Below are 18,290 nucleotides of genomic sequence, written 5' to 3'. Positions count from 1 at the left end.
TCCATCATTCACTAACTGCGTATCCACATGCAATATTCCTGACCTTATTTTTCTTTCTGTTTTTATTTTTAAAATGGACATACGTCTATTACCTACATTAAAGGGCTATCTATACAAATGCATGCAAAGTACTTAGCCCAGAGTCAGGCATTACTAAGTATTCAATAAACAGTATCTATGATGATAACAATGATGACGATGAAGGTGATGATGATGATGATGATGATGACAATGGTGAGAAGGAGAAGGAATTTCAACATCTTTTCTTACCTTTGTCATCTTTGAGTCTAGATTTCCACTTTGAGTCTATAATGACAAAGAATATATTCTAGTAGCTTTGGCTTAAACTAATACAGTAAGAAGTGCATGTGTTTGGGGAGGAGAGTAGGTTTCAGCGTAAAGAAACATCCAAGGAGGAAGACAGACTCAGTGAGAGCTTCAAGTGAATTATTTATTGTACCTGCATTTTTCCTGAACCTATTCCCTACAGGTGGTGGATTTCGTTTGTTTGTTTGTAAATACAATGAAGGTTGATTTCAATATGTTGATTATCCCTCGTTTATAAAATACAATAAACTCTGAACATAATCTGTTGTCAAAAAACCTTGTTTCTTGTAGCCTTGGGAACATGGGGAGAAAATGCATCTTATTTCAAACCAGCCAGTAGCAGGGTGATGCATTCCTAGATCCTCTTCCCGCCTGCCTCAGGGGTGCTCTACTCGTTAGGCAGAGGTCTTTGTCCAGTGTTGATTTTTACTCAGTACCTTGAGTAAAAGATAAGTGCAACATTCTGGCATCCATTGAGCAAAAGCTAAACATAGCAAGAAGACAAAAGTTGATAGATTAAGATGGAGCTATCAGCTTAGTGTGATTATTTCAAAGAATTTTCTTCACATATATTGTTCAATAATCAATTCTCGTAATGTTTTATCATAGGGTATTGAGAATAACCTCTTCAATGCATCTTTAATAGCATGATACAATGTATACGACACCATTTAAAGGTCTGTTGGTACACTGAATGAACATTGGACGAAAGCCAGGAAATTACCAGTGTATTTCTGTTTCAGCATTAAATCATCCAGTGAACTTGGGCAAACAAAGGCTATTTTACGCTTCCCTTATCTATAGATTGATGGGGTAAATGAGATGATCCTTATGCTTTTTTCTAGCTCTAGAGGTCAAGGAATCTATTTATCAATACTTTCAGTAGATATTATTATTCTCACTTGCTGATGAGTAAAGTGAGGTCAAGAGGATGTAAGTGACTTCTTTAGGTCACACAGTGAGTAAATAATGAAAGTGAGATTTGAGCCTGGGCATCTCACTCAGTTTGTCTCATAGAATGAAAGATGATGCGAGCAGTAACGTAGTAGACCAATTTAAAAGAACTATCCTGGAAAACAAAATAGGTGAGAGGTTATTTGGGGATCTAGGTGAGCAATGCTGAGTACCTGAAATAAGGTAGTTGCCGTGGGTGTGAAGTGTAAAGGATGCGTACAAATTATATTTATGACAGAGAATTAACATATCTTGACTACCTATGTGATCCATTGAATGTGAGGTTTACGATAGAGAAAAATCTAAAATGGCTTCTAGATCTCTGACTTGGGAACTGCATAAATGGCATTTTCTGTGATAAGGAATGTGGTAAATACAGGATAGGAAGCTAAAATGATTAGTTTAGGAAAAATCTCTCTCCTAAGGATGTTGATAGGGATATATATTTTGTAGATAATAGAGTGTGACAGAGAGAAATTATTAGACCATATTTAAACTATATAAAAATCATCAGAAATATGCAAGTCCATAAATGTGGAAATGATAAATTAGGGAGCATAATTAAAGTAAAAAGAAAAAGAAAAGAAAAAAGTAATCTGACTATGGCCTTCTGGGAGCACTAGAACATAAAAGGTGGAAGAGGGAAGAGAATCTAGGAAGGAAAAAGCCTGTATTGAAGTAAGAAAATAATGAAGAAAGAGTTGTATAGAAGTCAAAGAAGGAAAGAATTTCAAGGAAGAAAAGAAAAACTGTTATGGAGAGATTGAATATAACATAACGTTTGGATTCGAAAGCCAAAAGGATATCAGCGACTTCAGTGAAAGCAATTTCAGTGGATTGGTAGGGATATAAGGTTGAAAAGAGTTGAGAATTGAATACAAGGTTGTAAAATCAGGGGAAGTTTTAGAAAATATGATACATCCATTAGACTGACGCTGCTGGGACAAATGTTCTTATACTGACATCAGAATTATATACCAACTATAATCACACTGGTGTCATTGCCACCATCTTCCCTTGAAGCTATATTGACCATTCCCAATATTTTTTAAGCCTTTCTTTGGTCAGAAAATTATACAGGGCAGAGTGTAGATCAGATAAGACTGATCTACTCTGTTGGTCTAGAGATTGACCCATGAGGCCTAACCAAATTGGGATTTCACTAAAAAATCTATAGATTTGGTAAAATAGATATTTTACCCGCATAACCATGCTAAGAACAGAACAAGTTATATCAGATTTTGGTGTAAACATACAGTTTTATTAGTGTTACTAAAGACTCCTAGAATTGCTTCTTTTTTAGAATAAAGAATGCCTCATTAGCCACTGACACATCATAATTGCCATATACTCTATTTAAATCTAATTCTTGTTATGGATGTCTCAGTGCTGTAATAACCCTGTCAGTCGATCTGCTACACATTCTTATATGTAGGATCTTCTCTTGAAAACTTCAAGCTACTATTGAATACTGGTGTTTGGACATTGCCTTCACTAACAGGTTCTAATGCTTAATAAGTAAGAAAGGACATTCTACTTGAACAACTTCCTTTCATTGTCTCTGATATGCATTTGCCAGTGAGGAAGTAATGCGGCATAACAGGAATGTGGTGTTGGACTGGGATATTGGCACTACGTATAGAATCTAGTGTCAGTTCTGTTACTAACTAGCTGCATAAACTTGGAAAATTCCTGTAAGTCTTGGGTATTTATATTTCATCTTGGTAAAATGAGAAGCCCCAAGAGAAAGTCTCCTTAGAACTCTTCCAGTTCTAAAATGATTTGTATCTGTAAATGCTTTTGCATCTTGTCTCCTCTAAGGTGGAGACATGGATATTAGACTTCCCAGAAACACCTTCGGTACTACCCAGTCTGTTAGCCCTGACATAATACTTGCTTTAATGTCATTCCCTTCGACTGGACTTGTGCAAGAGATAAATAGTAGCTGAACAACTTCCTTACTAGATTTTATCTGTGAAACTGAAGAGGCTCAACTGTGAACAAAAAGTGGAAAACAGAACATGTCAAGGGAATACTGAAGTCTAACTTCAAATAAGGTGAGTGTGCTGGCAAAAAGCGGCAGCAAACACTGTACATCAATAGATAGGGAAAAAAAACCCAGGTTTTTAAACAAAATTCAGGCTTACTAGGATTTCTAAAGGCAGAGGCACCTGAACTTCAGGCTCTGTTAGACAGTAGCAACTTTCTCAAGCCAGAGAAGAATCTCCACAAGAGCACAGTGAGGTGAAGACTGCTCATTATCGGTCTCTGGTGCTGGTTCACAGAACCAGACATTGTGGTCAAGGGCATATTCCTCAAACTCTTATGGATTGAACTGGTGAGAGTCATCTAGACTGTGCTACCAGGCTTCAATTATTCTGGAGAATTAATGTAGGATCTGCTGAATAAAATGTTTTGCATGTGTCCAAATTCCCTTGAACACATGATGGTCTAATTTTAATCTGGCAGATATAAGTTTATGTTGAATCTCTTTTTGTGCTGTTACTTGAGGCAGTAAGTTTCATTAGGTAGTTCAATTTGTAAGGTAATATTTGCTGTCAGTTATGTTCTCCTCCTCCTCTTCCCTCCCCCTTCCACTAATGTAATTTTTATTTAAAGAGAAATACTTGCAGTTGCATTCTGAATTCTTCATATCATCCAAAATTCATCATAATTCTGTCAGCTTTCTACATCTTTTCCAACTGAATATTTTTCCTCCCTGCCTTCTTTTTCATTACATTTGGCTTGTATCTTCCTACTTTATTCAGTGTTCTCTACCAAGGTACACATTAGAATCATCCAGACAACTCCTTATCCTGGAACAGTGGTTTTAGAAACTCTGGGAGCACTAACATCTGTAGATTTTTAAAGATTGGCCCCGAGTTAACATCTGTTGCCAATCTTCCTCTTTTTGCTTGAAGAAGATTGTCCCTGAGCTAATATCCGTGGCAATCTTCTTCTATTTTGTATGTGGGTTGCTGCCACAGCATGGCTTGATCAATGGTGTGTAGGTCCATGGTCAGGATCCAAACCTGTGAACGCCAGGCCACCAAAACAGAGTGCACGAACTTAACCACTACACCACTGGGCAAGCCCCAGTAGCTTTTGTTTCTATTGTGTGACAGAGAGAGCTATAATCTATTTCTTTACAGATTTTTATGAGATCCAATGATCTTTTTATATTTGTGACTAATGAGACTCTCTTATTTTGGTGTTTTGAGTTAAAGGGGTACAATGGTTTGATGTGTCTAGTGACTTTAGATTCAAGAAATATCTCTGGCCCAGAATTCAACCATGTGCCAAGCACTATACTATGTGCACTCATTTTCATCATCTCATGCCAATAACTCAATCAAATAGATATTATTCTCAGATCAAAGATAAGAATACGAAAGGTCAAAATTTTAAATTATTTGTCTAAAGTCAAACTAATGGATCTATAATTAAAACCACATTTCTTGGTTCCAACTACAGTGCTCTCTTTCACGGTGCTGTTTCCCAGGTAAATTTCAGGGTCAAGACTGAAAGATCAGAGGCCATTATTCTATAAATAGTGCTTTGTTTCTTGTATTCAATGACTATGCTCTTTGCATAATAAAATAGATCTATGATTTGCTGTTTACTCACACAGTTCTAAAGACCATGTCCGATGGTTTATTTTCACTGTGAGCATTCAACTACGTGAAAACTCTTCATATCATCTGAAAACTTGATTCTGAAAGCCTTTGTCATCCAGATATTGATATTGTTTATCAAATGTGTCCTTTTACCATTGCTGTTCCATTTCTAGTGGAAGATAGGCCTCTTAAAGCCTTGCCATGACATTTTAGTTGCCTCTAAATCAAAATATTTTAAAGGCCTGTTGAAGGAAAAGTTGAAAGAGGAATTACATTAAGTTCCCTATTTCATGTGTGTTTATTCTTCCAAATACTGAAATCCTTTAATGGGTAGCTCTTCCTCATATGCAAACCTACTTGCTTTGCCTCCCATTATTTACTGATTCTATTCAGTAAATTCCAACACTGAAAATAAAATTTATCATTTCAGTAGTTTCTAAGTTCTGGGATATTTTGAGTTGACAAAATGCCTGCAGCCAGGCAATCTTTGGATCCAGAAGCTAATTGAAAATACAGGTTGCATGTTTAGCCAACAGTTGGAATATTCCTAAGTTCTTCCTTATAATGACTTAGGCAAAAGACATTAATTTAGTCTTGCTACTAACTTCTTTATACCCCTTAATGCAGTTTTTGGAGAGTGGCCACATATGATCCCAATAGATTGTACAATTTGCTTTCTGCCTTTAATATATTTAAGAAACTCCTCAACCAGCTTTGAAATCTCTTTGAAAAACACTCTACAAAGTCTTTTCTATTCTGGTTGGTTTTGTAGCTGACATCGTGGCCTTTACTGATTTTTGGAGGGGCTGGGGGCATAGGAATTTTTTTTAATCATTTTCCTAATATGTGGGCATTTAAAGTAGAGAATTTGTTGATGTTTACATGAAAAATACCATCAATAATTAGCAAATTGTTCGAGTATATTTTGTATACTGCATTGAAGCTACCTGTATGCCATACTATACTCTTCATTTAAAGCAGCTTCTGAAATTTCTGTTCTGTTTAATTGGTCATTCTGTTTATTTATACATCATTTGGGGCCGGCCTAGTGGTGCAGCGGTTAAGTGCACACGTCTGCTTTAGCAGCTCGGGGTTGGCCAGTTCGGATCCCGGGTGGGGACATGGCACTGCTTGGCAAGCCATGCTGTGGTAGGCGTCCCACATAGAAAGTAGAGGAAGATGGGCACAGATGTTAGCTCAGGGCCCGTCTTCCTCAGCAAAAAGAGGAGGATTGGCAGCAGATGTTAGCTCAGGGCTAATCTTAAAATAAATAAATAAATAATATATATACATCGTTAGTATATCTCTTTTCTCTTTTTAATTTGTATAGCTTTGCATTTTCCTGTGTTATTTTCGAGTGCAAATACCATCCCCCTCCACTGTATTCTTATTAGTAAACATTGTCTTGTCTATTCTCATGTATTTATTTTTCCAACTTATTATTAAAATCATTTGGTCAAGATCCAAATGAAGAAATAACTTGAAATTTTATTTGAAAATATATTATATTTTTAGGGTAATTTGGGGAGAAATGACATTTTTATTTCCAGACACGTAGTCTGAGTTTTCATTCACCAAAATCAAAATGATTTGTTCCACATTTCACAAATTTGAGCAAATTAGTGTGCCCTTAGTTATATTTCAAACAAAGCCATCAAGTCTTTGTTTGAAGCATCTTAATATCTCTTATTTTGATTATTGTTTTACATGTTCTTGCATTGTAAACTATATTTAAAGATATGTATGGAGTAATGATTAATTTTACCTAACTTTTATCAATATATTATATCCTCTTTTTATTCATTTGTAGTCTTTCCTTAGAATTCTATCAGTTTTGATAACAGTATTGTTCCCTTGATTTATTTAGGTTTATATTTGCCTCTTATTTTTTATCATTGGATATTTGTTTTTGTTTAAAGGAATAAAGGGGCTGGCCTGGTGGTGCAGCAGTTAAGTTCACACATTCTTCTTTGGCAGCTCGTGGTTCACTGGTTTGGATCCCGGGTGCAGACATGGCACCCCTTGTCAAGCCACACTGTGGCAGGTGTCCCACGTATAAAGTAGAGGAAGATGGGCACAGATGTTAGCTCAGGGCCAGTCTTCCTCAGCAAAAAAGAGGAGGATTGGCAGCAGATGTTAGCTCAGGGCTAATCTTTCCCAGAAAAATAATAAAGGAATAAAAACTATAAATATCTTGTTAGCCATTACATCCTCAGGTCCTTGCACACTATTTGCTACATAGAAGATGTTCAATAAACATTTTTGAACAAAAATATCTAAAGGAAACAAGATATAGATGGATTTAAACATTTAATCTGAGAATCAATGTGTTTTAATTGGGCTGTTTAACACATTCGCATTTATTGTGGCAATAGGTACATTTGTTCTTATTTTAATCATCTTCCTTTCTTAAATATATTTCTTTGCCATCTACTCTTTGTTTCTTTTACTTGTTCTTAGTAACTAAGTTTTCTTTATTTCTGTTTTCTTACAAATTTGGAAATTTTATAGATAGATTAGATATAGATAGATAGGTATTTGTCAGTGTGATTTTAAAAATGTTGACACTTTTAAAAGACCAAAAATAAGAGCATCTATCAGCTGCTTACTTTTGTGTAGAGTAGGAAATTTGACAAACTTTTTTTTTCTTTCTAAAATTCCAAACCATCTTTTTGTTAAAAATTCCTGATATGCAGTAATGAGACGATTTTTATTATCCTGAAATAATAGATCCAGAATGATGTTTTTATATATTTATGTTACATTTTCCAAACAGAAAGTATCTTCAATCTCTCTATTGTTATAAATACGAGGTATATTTTGAGATTTAATTGAAATTCTAACTCTGACACTTTCTTTAAAACAGTAGTTTTTTTCTAAAATCCACTGTACTTATCTTTTTACTTTGTCATTTCTAATTTTGTCATTCTCACATGCTGCCTTTCTTCCCTGGTTATCTGTTTTTAATACATCTGTATCTTGTCTCTCCAACTAGATCCATCTGCTCCTTTGACAGCAACAGGGAGTCTTGTAGAACATGCTTAAAGGACAGTGGATCTGGCTAGATCACATGGCATCATTACATAGATTAGCCATTAAATAGATCCAATGAGTGGAATACAAGTGAAGGGCCTGGCAAAGTGACAGCAGATGTCAGCATGATGCAGTAATTGGTACAGCTGGAGATCCTGGTGTTATAATCTCTAGTCTTCTGAGGTGGACATTATGGTTTGAAGAATTTAAGTAATTGGCCCAAATCATTCAGTTTGTAAGTGGCAGAATTTAGAAATGGATCTATAAATTGGCGTAAGCAGCCAGGGAGACATGGTATGGGATCATCGGATTAACTGGTCTAGAATTCTTTAAATTATTCTTTAATACATAAAGCTTTACTTTTACAACCTGGGATAAGAATCTGGAATTTAAGCTGCTTCTGCTGTGGGGAATGGTGAAATGAGAGCTATGATACCAGCAGGTATATGTAGAAATGTGAATGTAATAGGCTCTCAGGCAACACAATTACATATTGGATGGATTTGTGTTTTCCTGGATAGTTATTGATGTGTTCAAATAATATGTTTACCTTGCTTTCAGACTAAAGTGAAAATTCTTTAATATGCCTTATAAAATGCTACATTATCTGACAACTTCCGATCTTTCTCGATTCTAGATAATCATCCCTCACTTTATTACCTAGCAATATGTACCTTAACACATGGTCGTCCCTCGCTTTTCTTCCTAGCAACATATTCAAGAGTCATCTAAGAGTCTCCTGCTTGGTGAAATATTTTTTTGCTCCACAAGGACTGAAATATGTTTATCAAAGCCTCCACTCTGCATTATGCATACCCTCCTTTAGAGCACTTAGCAGGATACTTTTTAATAGTCTCTTCAGACTCATTTTCTTATCAGACATATAGCTCTGGAAAGCAGGGGCCCTGACTTGCCACTGGAGTAATCCCAGCACCGAGCAAGGACACAATAAATATATGAGAGCAGAAAGGTGAGAGGCAAGAAAGGAAATTGAGACCTCCTTTTCATTGCCTAGTTACATCATTGCTTCCTCACCACTGGCTACATCTGCTTCTCATTCAGAAACAAACTACTCAAAGCAAAAAGTTTTAGCCAGGGGTTCTGTGTGTGCATGTGTGTATGCGTATCTTGTTTCAAGACCAAGGACATTAATAACATTTTTTGGATCCAAATACTTTACACAGAACATAAACTTGGTAGTCTGTTTTTAAAAGGATCTAATTAACAGTCCTATCACTTCAGTGGGCCACCCTGGATATAACAGTCTCAGTCTTGGTAAGTATTGCATATATCTTTTTAACTAGATAAAAGCAGAATGAATATGACATAGTTGGCTGTGGTTAGAATATATGTCCCTTCTTCCTATCCATACCTTCAACCACAGGCTCCAGTACAAATAAGAAAAAGCTTATAAAACCCACGAAATCCCAGGCACCACACCCCTGATATCAAACTGATAGGAATATGTAAGTATAAGCTTCCTTTCTTCCTATTACAGTATTATTCATAGATGTGAAGTTGGAATTTCAGGAGTTCATTGACTCTATTCCCAGCCAGATCAACAATTGGACTTCTTTTCACACAAGGATATTCTATTTTTATTTTCTAAAACTTACAGCTAGTTAAGGTCTTTTTATGTTTTAAGCAAAATACCTGTATCCAATAAACAGAAAAAATTTAGATGTATATTTTTAAATAAAATAATTGGTATTATAAATGCACACATACAATAGAAAAATAGGCAAATCAGAATGTTAAAGTAGGGGAAATTTTAAGCAAAAGCAGAGAAACAACTAAGTGATTAAAATGACAGTTTGCTTTGGCTTTTTAGATAGGGAGATACGTGAAAGGGAAAATATGTTATGGACTGCTTATTTGGAAGACACATATCCCCTTTATCATTGTACTTTTATTTTAGATAAAATTCTATGAAGCAACAATTTTTAAAAGCTTACGTAGCTACATGAACAAAAATATAAAAAGTGTCCTATAGGGGGCACTCGAGTACTATGAACCGAAGCATCAGCTTTTTCTAGTCAGATTTTGTTTAGATGGAAAGGGGTAAACCCTTGGGCACATTTTCATATTACCTTTTATATAATGAACAAAACTGAGTCAAATAAACGAAAATACTCTTTGTCGTGCTTCTACTATTCCCCAGCGAAAGACAAAGGGATATTAAAAGGTGCCATTAAATGACATTCTGAGCTCTATTATTCCAAAATCATAAAGGTATGATAGTGTAGACAGCTGTGTTGGTCTGCATTTTCAAAATTCCAAACAAGTTTCTTCTATATTATAGTTCAATGCCAGAGATAATTATCATCCTCTTCTAGAGACATTTAGTTGGATAAAACAGTAAAAAGCAGAGTCATGTGCCTCATTCTCTCTGGGTCTTAAAGCACCATAATATGAGAAACTAAAATCCTTTTGAAATAGTATTCCTAAAGAAGAGTTAGTCTACCACTTGCACAGGGAAGTTGTAACAAATGATGGTGATTTTTTAAGGGGGTGGGGGGAGGGGGAAGATGAAGGCAAAATTAAGATCCGCCCAACCTGTGTTCCAGATTTCAAGTGAACACGTTTTGGCAGCTAAGACTTTATTTTAACCTAAACCTAAACGAAAACTTGTGATGGCACCTAACTGAAAACAAAACGTGTTTTCTTTAAAGTGATGGAGAAACTGTTTCATTTAGGCTTTGAAACTGCACATAAAAAGAAGTTGCTTTTTATTTTAACATGGTCAATATCATGGTAGCTTAAAAATTAACCTCTAGATGCCCTCAGGATAGTGATATGAATCCCATTAAGCACACTAAATACTAATCTCCCCATTGAATTTCCCACTGAAGCGCTTCACAGCGCACAGCACTAAGAGCACGTGCTTTGCTTCTGTCATTTTCACACAGGGCAGCTTACTGCGTGCTCTGATTTTAAGACAGGCTTGTATGAGTGCTAAGCACTTCCTCTCATTAGCTTGTGCACCACTATCACAGCTGCAAATAATGAAATCACTTCTAGTACCATTTAAGTCGGTAACTTGAGACACCTGTAGCAGGTATGATCTCGCACTACAGCCTGTTTGGGTTATGAAGCAAGAGCGTACCCCTCCCTGCAATATTTTTAGTGCCACCTAAATATTTGCTGTCATAAAATTGGGTTATATGTCAGTAGTCCCTAACAATGATTTGACAAAAATCTCAAGTTCTTGATCTACTTTGAAAGCATGAAACTTGAAATAAGAGAAGACAGACAATTTATAACTAAGATTTCTTGGATTTAATATAGTTATTATAGCCAACAAGATAGGATTTTCTGGGACATTCTTGAGTAAAAGTAATTATTACCCAATAATGATATTTATCAGGCCATATGTTCTAATTTTGGCTTGGAAACTGACTAAATGTAAAGTGTGTGGAGCAGTAGTGGGCAGAGGGAACCAGCTCCGGAGCTGCAAAACCAGCCTGGCAGTCACCAGCATAACATCCTTGGAGCTATCATTTGTTTTCACTTGCAATCTACAGCTTGGAGCATGGTTGGTTCTAGAAACTCTCCAGCCAAATTTACACCTGGTATTTGTCCTTTAATATTTTTTATTTCATGAGAACAACAGAGTATGTTAGGATTTCCAAGCTATTTTTCTCTGTGGTTGGACGTACCTTTGTGGAAACGTCCAAATTGATTAATCTCCTTAGTTTTGGATAAAAAGTGAAGACTAATATAAACAATCCTTTGGCTAATCTTGTATTTCTCTGAATGTAGGTCAATTTGTGGTTGTATACAATATATATTTTTTCTTGTTCAAATAATTATATTATAGTTTTCAGGCAAAGCCTAGTAAGGAGCATAAAAACCATCTCTTGTCATTTTCATTCACTTACTTTTGGCAAGAAAACCCAAGAAGTTAAATTGGAATAAATTAGGATTGCTATCCACCTAAAAGTACAAAATTGATACTTCTTTTAGAAATAAATGCATTCAGTTGCAAAGAAAGACTGAATAACCAAAAATATTCTTGGTCATCCCAAGTACGTTTTCTATAGTGTGCTTGTGAATAATGTTGTCTTAAGACTCTTTTCTGTTGCAGTTGTTATGTAGTAAGGCTTGCAGAACAATGTGAATGATACCCTTGGTAATGTCTATTTACAACGCAGAATGTAGCAATGGAAAGTCATAAAAGCATTTAATGGTCTTTCAGCTACAATTTAACTTTGCCAGTATTCATACATAAAATCACACATTTTCACAAATCTTGATAAACATATCTAGGTCCAAATGTCACCATTTTTCTTCCCACAAAGAGAAGCTTGACATAAAATCAGGGCATTCTGCTCTGAACTAGACAGATCCTTTTTGCATTTGAGTTTTTACTGTGATTAAAAGTATAATTTTCATAATAGAAAAACACTTTTAGAGGGCAGGAGACATTTCCTATGCGAGAGAAATGAACTTTCCTACTTAGCAAAAATAAATAATGTTTTGAAAAAGTTAGTTCTGTAACTTTTCTTTAAAGCAAACTTTAAAAAAAAATGTAAAAACTCGACACTAAGTGCATTCCACTTACCACAACTATTTAGTACTTACTCAGTGACAGTCACCGTGACCAAACAGAGCTGTTGACAGCCTCTGAAGAGCTGTTCTCAGTGGGGATTAAGCAGGTACACTTTGAAGAAAGGTTTGTTTTTGTCTTCTTTCTTTTTTTAATTTTTTGCTTCTTTTTACTGTTTTTTTTTCTAATTTACTTTATGAGGACCATTTCTGATAAAGGAATGGAAAAAAATAGATTACCCTTCTTACAAAATCCAGCAAGACAAAGCAAAACAATCTCCTCCACTAAAGTACAAAACAAAACAAACCCTAAACTTGGCTAAAGATACTGTAGCTCCAAAGTACTTTTTACATTTTATCAGCAACTAATTTTATTAAAGCACATATAAAGTGAAATTAATATAATTCTGGTATCCCCTCTTCTCAGCTCTCTGTCTATTGCTTGTACCTATCCTCTATCTCAATATTATCCTGTTTACTTCAGATATAGAGTTGTGTTCTATGCAGAAGGACCAGGGAAGAGCAGATGCAGGAATGATTATACAAGTTCAAGGGAAGAAGTGAAAATCCATTAAGCAGCAGTAAGACAAATTGTCTCTGGGTACCTATCTGAGGAAAGGCTATGCAAAAAGATCGTATGGGGGCGGGGTTAAAAATTGTGAAACGCTAAAGACAGTATAAAAAGTAAACAAGAAAAATATCTTTTGGATATAAAGTAGGAAACTATTAAATACGAAGTGGATAAAACACTTGAAAGGGTCCCCAATAATAGCTATAATAAAATAAATAAGTGAATAAAAGTTGAACCAGACTTTCTCAAGTTCTCTTTTTGTCCTCTGATGCTATGTAAATCCACAACACAACAGAATCCATAGGCTCTGATTAATCTGTAAGTTACCAGTGAAAACATTTCTGAATGTTTTGAATTCTGAACATTTCTGCACTTGCTATTAAGTTCAAGACCAAAGGAGGTATGAGGTGCTAATCGACTAAACGCTGACCCTGACACTCAAAATATTTGTTTGTTTGTTTTTTGAAGGAAGATTAGCCCTGAGCTAACATCTGCCGCCAATCCTCCTCTTTTTGCTGAGGAAGACTCGTCCTGAGCTAACATCTGTGCCCATCTTCCTCTACTTTATATGTGGGATGCCTGCCACAGCATGGCGCGACAAGCACTGTGTATACTGCGCCTGGGATCTGAACCAGAGAATCCTAGGCTGCTGAAGTGGAATGTGCGAACCTAAGCACTACATCACTGGGCCAGTCCCAAAATATTTGTATATATATTTTGTGATTTCTTGTTCAGAGTCTAATTCTAACAGAAGGCTCAGTTGTCTCTATAAAGGTTTATCTGTAAAGATATTTTCCAAGAAAGATGTAGCCCTGATTTTAATGGGTGGTCTCAGCAGTGGCCTTTTTGTATCATACCTGTGGTTCACCACAGCATGGTTCCCACAAGATCCAGAAAATTCAGCCCATTAGCACAGAAATGACATTTGGTTTAGATTGTAAGCTCTGATAGCACAAGGGGCATGTCTATTTTCTTCATTGTTATTTGTATGGTTCTGAGTGAAGTGGCTGTTGCATAATATATAACTATTAAGAGAATGAACAAATTCAGATCCCCTGGGCTACCACTCCTCTGAGCTAGGAAGAATCTAAAGGAACTTCAACGATGTTCACTACATAATAAAGGAAGAAATCAGGAAACTTTATTCAAGGTCTGTTTCTGACATTAATAAAATGTGTGACCTCTTCAACTTTTTTCATCTGTAAAGTGTAGTGAATTGGAAGAGATGATTTGAATGTTCCTTTAGGTGTAACAACCCAGAAAGAAGCAGAAAGATGATGACCAAAATGACAGAGATCAATATTATTGGATAGCAAAAGGCCTCAAGGGCTTACTTCAACAAAGTGCATCCTGACAGTGGAGACTGACAACCATCTCCCAGCGTGAAACACTAACTCTATTGTAGCAGCTGGAGATGGAGATGTGGAGGTCATCATGACCACAAGTATGTCAGGGTCAAAAAGCACCAACAGCAACAAGTCTTAAACAGCAACCGACTTGAAAGTCAAGGATCATTTCCATGCAAGTACAGAGACAAGGATTTGATGAGTTTTTAGCATTTCTGTATTCCCCCCCACACATGGATTGTATTGTTCCCAATTGTGCGTTCTGGAGACATATCCAAAAATCCAGATAGGATTTGTCTCTTGAATGTCTATTTATTTATGGAAGTCAATTTTTGCCTGATGAGGTTGTCTAAATCAGTAAAGAGTTGTTGCCTTCCTACGGTCAAAAGTTTAACTAGGGGCCAGCCCCATGGCCGAGTGGTTGAGTTCGCGTGCTCCACTTTGGTGGTCCAGGGTTTCACCGGTTCAGTTCCTGGGCATGGATGTGGCACTGCTCGTGAGGCTATGTTGAAGAGGCATCCCACATGCCACAACTAGAAGGACCCACAACTAGAATATACAACTATGTACTGGGGGGATTTGGGGAGAAAAAGAAAAAAAAAAGAAGAAGATTGGCAACAGTTGTTAGCTCAGGTGCCAATCTTTTAAAAAAAGAAAAGTTTACTAAACAAGAGTCAGAGAAAATGTAAAACAATCAAATTAGTTTTAAGAGCTTTTATTATTTATTCTTTGAAAGTTATAATTGACTACCAATTGTGGTTTTCACCGTAATATGTATATCTTAAAGCATTTACAGATAATGACAGTAAAGATAGGCTGAGATTTGTATAAAGAGAAAAACTTAACATACCTCTAAATACTTTTACTTCCCAGACTTAATTGGATAATCACGTCACTCATGATTTTTTTTTTCCAGGTGTATATACCTCCAAATAATTTGCAAATAGTGGAAATTAAAATTGCAGCAAAATCTTACATTCTAAACTAAGTGCCCATGTCCTGGTTGAAACAGCATGCCATCAAACATTTATGGCAAACTTTTGAAGGAAAGCAGTTAAAAATATGCATTGAAACGCTGCAGTTTGAGAAGTAATATGAATTTAAAGTTTTTTCTTAGTGGCTTTTCCAGAGTAACTTTGTTTCAATTTTAAACTACTGATAATGTTTCTTTAACAATTCTCAACCCCACCCCTTACCCCTCATTCTCCCCACCCCTGTCTTGGCCCCTCTTTCTTTTTCTTCTCATCCTGTGTCTGCTGCTGCCTGGCAACTTTTCTGTGTGGAAAGTCCGGGTAAGAACTCTAGCAGCCCTTGGAATGATAGCTGCAGAAATCCCTAGCAACCTGACTTTCAGGCCAACTACCCTTCACACACATCACTTCCATGAGACCAACTGTCAGTCTTGGTTTGTTTAGACACACACCCTCCTCCTAACATGACTTCCAGGTGTGTAGTAAATGAATCGTTACTATCTATGGTAAAAATCCCAACAGCCCAAAGAAAATCAAGTTAGCAGAAAGGAAATCTGATGTTTGATCACATGTATGAAAAGTGTGGCTCTAACTGGCAAGTATAACATTACTACCGACTGATAATTAATATTCCTGTGTTGTTTTAGACCAGAAAGTAAGAATGATTGGTTCTACTTTGTTTAATTTATCTCAATGAGAGATTTCATAACATTCTATAGTTTGATGAACTAATTTATTTAACTTGTCAGTGTTAATAACTCTGATTAGAATGAAGAAATTATAATGGACCATAAGAACAAACAGAATTTGAACAGTAACTCTGGCTATGCCTTCTTCACCAATAATACACTTAATTAATTTCCCTTTTCATTAAGCATATCTGATGAAAACTAAAAGTATTTCATAGGAAATTATTCTTTCTCTTTTATTTATAATCCAGTATAACTGAATGGTCATTCAAAACTGAGAAATAAGTGATTTAATTTTAAAATTCAAAGTTGGCTTATACCTTTATCCATCTCATTGATGTTCATAAAAACTATCTCTTTTGATGAATTGATCATTTTCAATGGGTATTTGGAAGAAGAACCACCATATGTAAGTAACTTGATTCATCCAGTTCCATTTTGACACTGGCCTTATTTCAGTTTTGGAGCAAATACATACCTATTAAGTTTAATATTTAATCTGTTTCTTATGTATTATTATGGCTTTGTGTTATAAACCAATGCCCTTATGATAATTTTTGTTTTCAAATATCTGCTTGACATGCATTTAAATCCACTTGATTTGTGTCCACTTGACCACTGATACATGCCATAGCATCCATTCTTCCACCAAATTGCTATGGAGAGTTTTTATATCATTTAGGTCTTTGTTAATAACATCTATTTGCATTCTCAAAATAAGTCCCAAATTTTATTTTATAGATAAAGCTGAGAATCATTCACAGTTGATATTAAATATATCATCACATTTCATTGGTCTGCTACCCTATACCTTAGTAATTAAACTTCCACAATTGCTACCACTATTTTATACCACTATTTTGAGTCATATGTCCTTCACATATGGAAATTTGATTACTGAAAGGGAATTCTAGTTTGCTTTATTATTCCAGTCACAATGTGTGGACAATACTTCCTCGATTTTCTTCCACTCAAGGCAGTTGAAAAGTCAACCAGATGATCTAAGAGATCATATGGTTTTTACTCTTCCTAATTCACTTAAAAGGTTTAATATTAGGAGGCACTACATATTTAGAATGTAGCATATTTAGGCTATACCTTAGAATACAAAATCTGCTGCATATTTACTTCTCTGATTATCTTTTGTAACTTTTGTCTTTTAAAAGCTGACAATGGAGTTGAGGGCTGCTGCATATACCGCAGACATGAGCGAGTCACTGATTTTCAATCATAGCACTTTGGTACATGGTAAGAGTCTTTGGTTAGTTGTACTCTTTCTGGCAGGCTTCCTCTACCTTGCAATTTTGAGATGAGGGGTTATTGGTGGTAAAAGTATAGAAGAGGAAGAATCTGGATGTCTTTAGCATGGTTTGTAAGCATTTCTCATTTTATTGCCAACTTAAGTGGATATGCTTTTCCTAATAGCTGACTTCCTAGTTGACTGAATGGGATCATGTCAGAAAGACACCTACTTACTTTGTCCCATTGAAAGGATAAGTACTTCACAGAATGCAGAGGTCTGTGGACGCTTGAGAAAGAAATATTTATTACTTTGAAAATCCTTCAAAATGTACCCTTCCTTTCCCACCCCCCTCATACTCTTTGCACTCTGCCACACATTCCAAAGTTTGTGAATTTTTAGTATGAACTAAAATAGGAAAAACATCTCTTTATGTTTCCTATATGGTACATTTTATTAGGAAACAATAAAAATGACTAGGCGACATTATGCCTGTAATGACTTCAGAAGAAAAAGAATACAGTTTTAAATGTGGAAGGAGTCATCATTTAGATACTAAATGATTTGATTTACAAGGGAAAATAAACTTTAAAATCTAAAATATGACAAAATTGACATAAAGGACATATTTTATAATCACAGAGTAAGTCTGAAAAGGTGAATTGTATAAATTCTTGGCAATGTCCCTCAGAGTCACCTCTGTGTTCTTTGATCCAGTCTAATTTTAATGGCTTCTAAGGAGCATCCAAAGATGTTTCTGGATAATTTTACTCTCATAAATAGCTAGCTCATAGTGCTGGCATTTCATCTATAATAAGTTTCAACCAGTAAACTGCATAAAGTGTTTAAAGGATCTTTCCTTCTCTTTTCAATCATCCTCTTGCTTAGTTTGGGTGTTTTCCTTATCATTTTGCCTTACCCCAATCTCAGGTTTTAAAGTATTAAATACAAACATTTTTCAACCTTTGTTCTTAGGCAAGAATTATTGATGTTA

General features: G+C 35.6%; 1 protein-coding gene and 1 long non-coding RNA gene across 2 annotated transcripts in view; one reads left to right on the top strand and one right to left on the bottom strand.

Moving 5' to 3' along the window:
- Window positions 1-437: 437 nt before the first annotated feature.
- On the bottom strand, window positions 438-15,647 carry LOC111768832 (uncharacterized). The gene is made up of 3 exons (XR_002801417.2): window positions 15,247-15,647; window positions 12,516-12,689; window positions 438-811 (listed from the first exon to the last, which is right to left on the bottom strand). It is a non-coding gene; the product is annotated as an uncharacterized lncRNA (long non-coding RNA).
- An 86-nt stretch (window positions 15,648-15,733) lies between these two features.
- Window positions 15,734-18,290, top strand: part of LRP1B (LDL receptor related protein 1B) — a 1,824,397-nt gene continuing 1,821,840 nt past the window's right edge. The window contains exons 1-2 of the mRNA XM_070241833.1: window positions 15,734-15,842; window positions 17,223-17,297. The gene's annotated coding sequence lies outside the window, so the exon portion shown is untranslated. The remainder of the gene's footprint in view (window positions 15,843-17,222; window positions 17,298-18,290) is intronic.

Source organism: Equus caballus, chromosome 18, assembly GCF_041296265.1.
Source record: "Equus caballus isolate H_3958 breed thoroughbred chromosome 18, TB-T2T, whole genome shotgun sequence".
NCBI lineage: Eukaryota > Metazoa > Chordata > Mammalia > Perissodactyla > Equidae > Equus > Equus caballus.
This window is presented reverse-complemented; position numbering and strand designations above follow the sequence as displayed.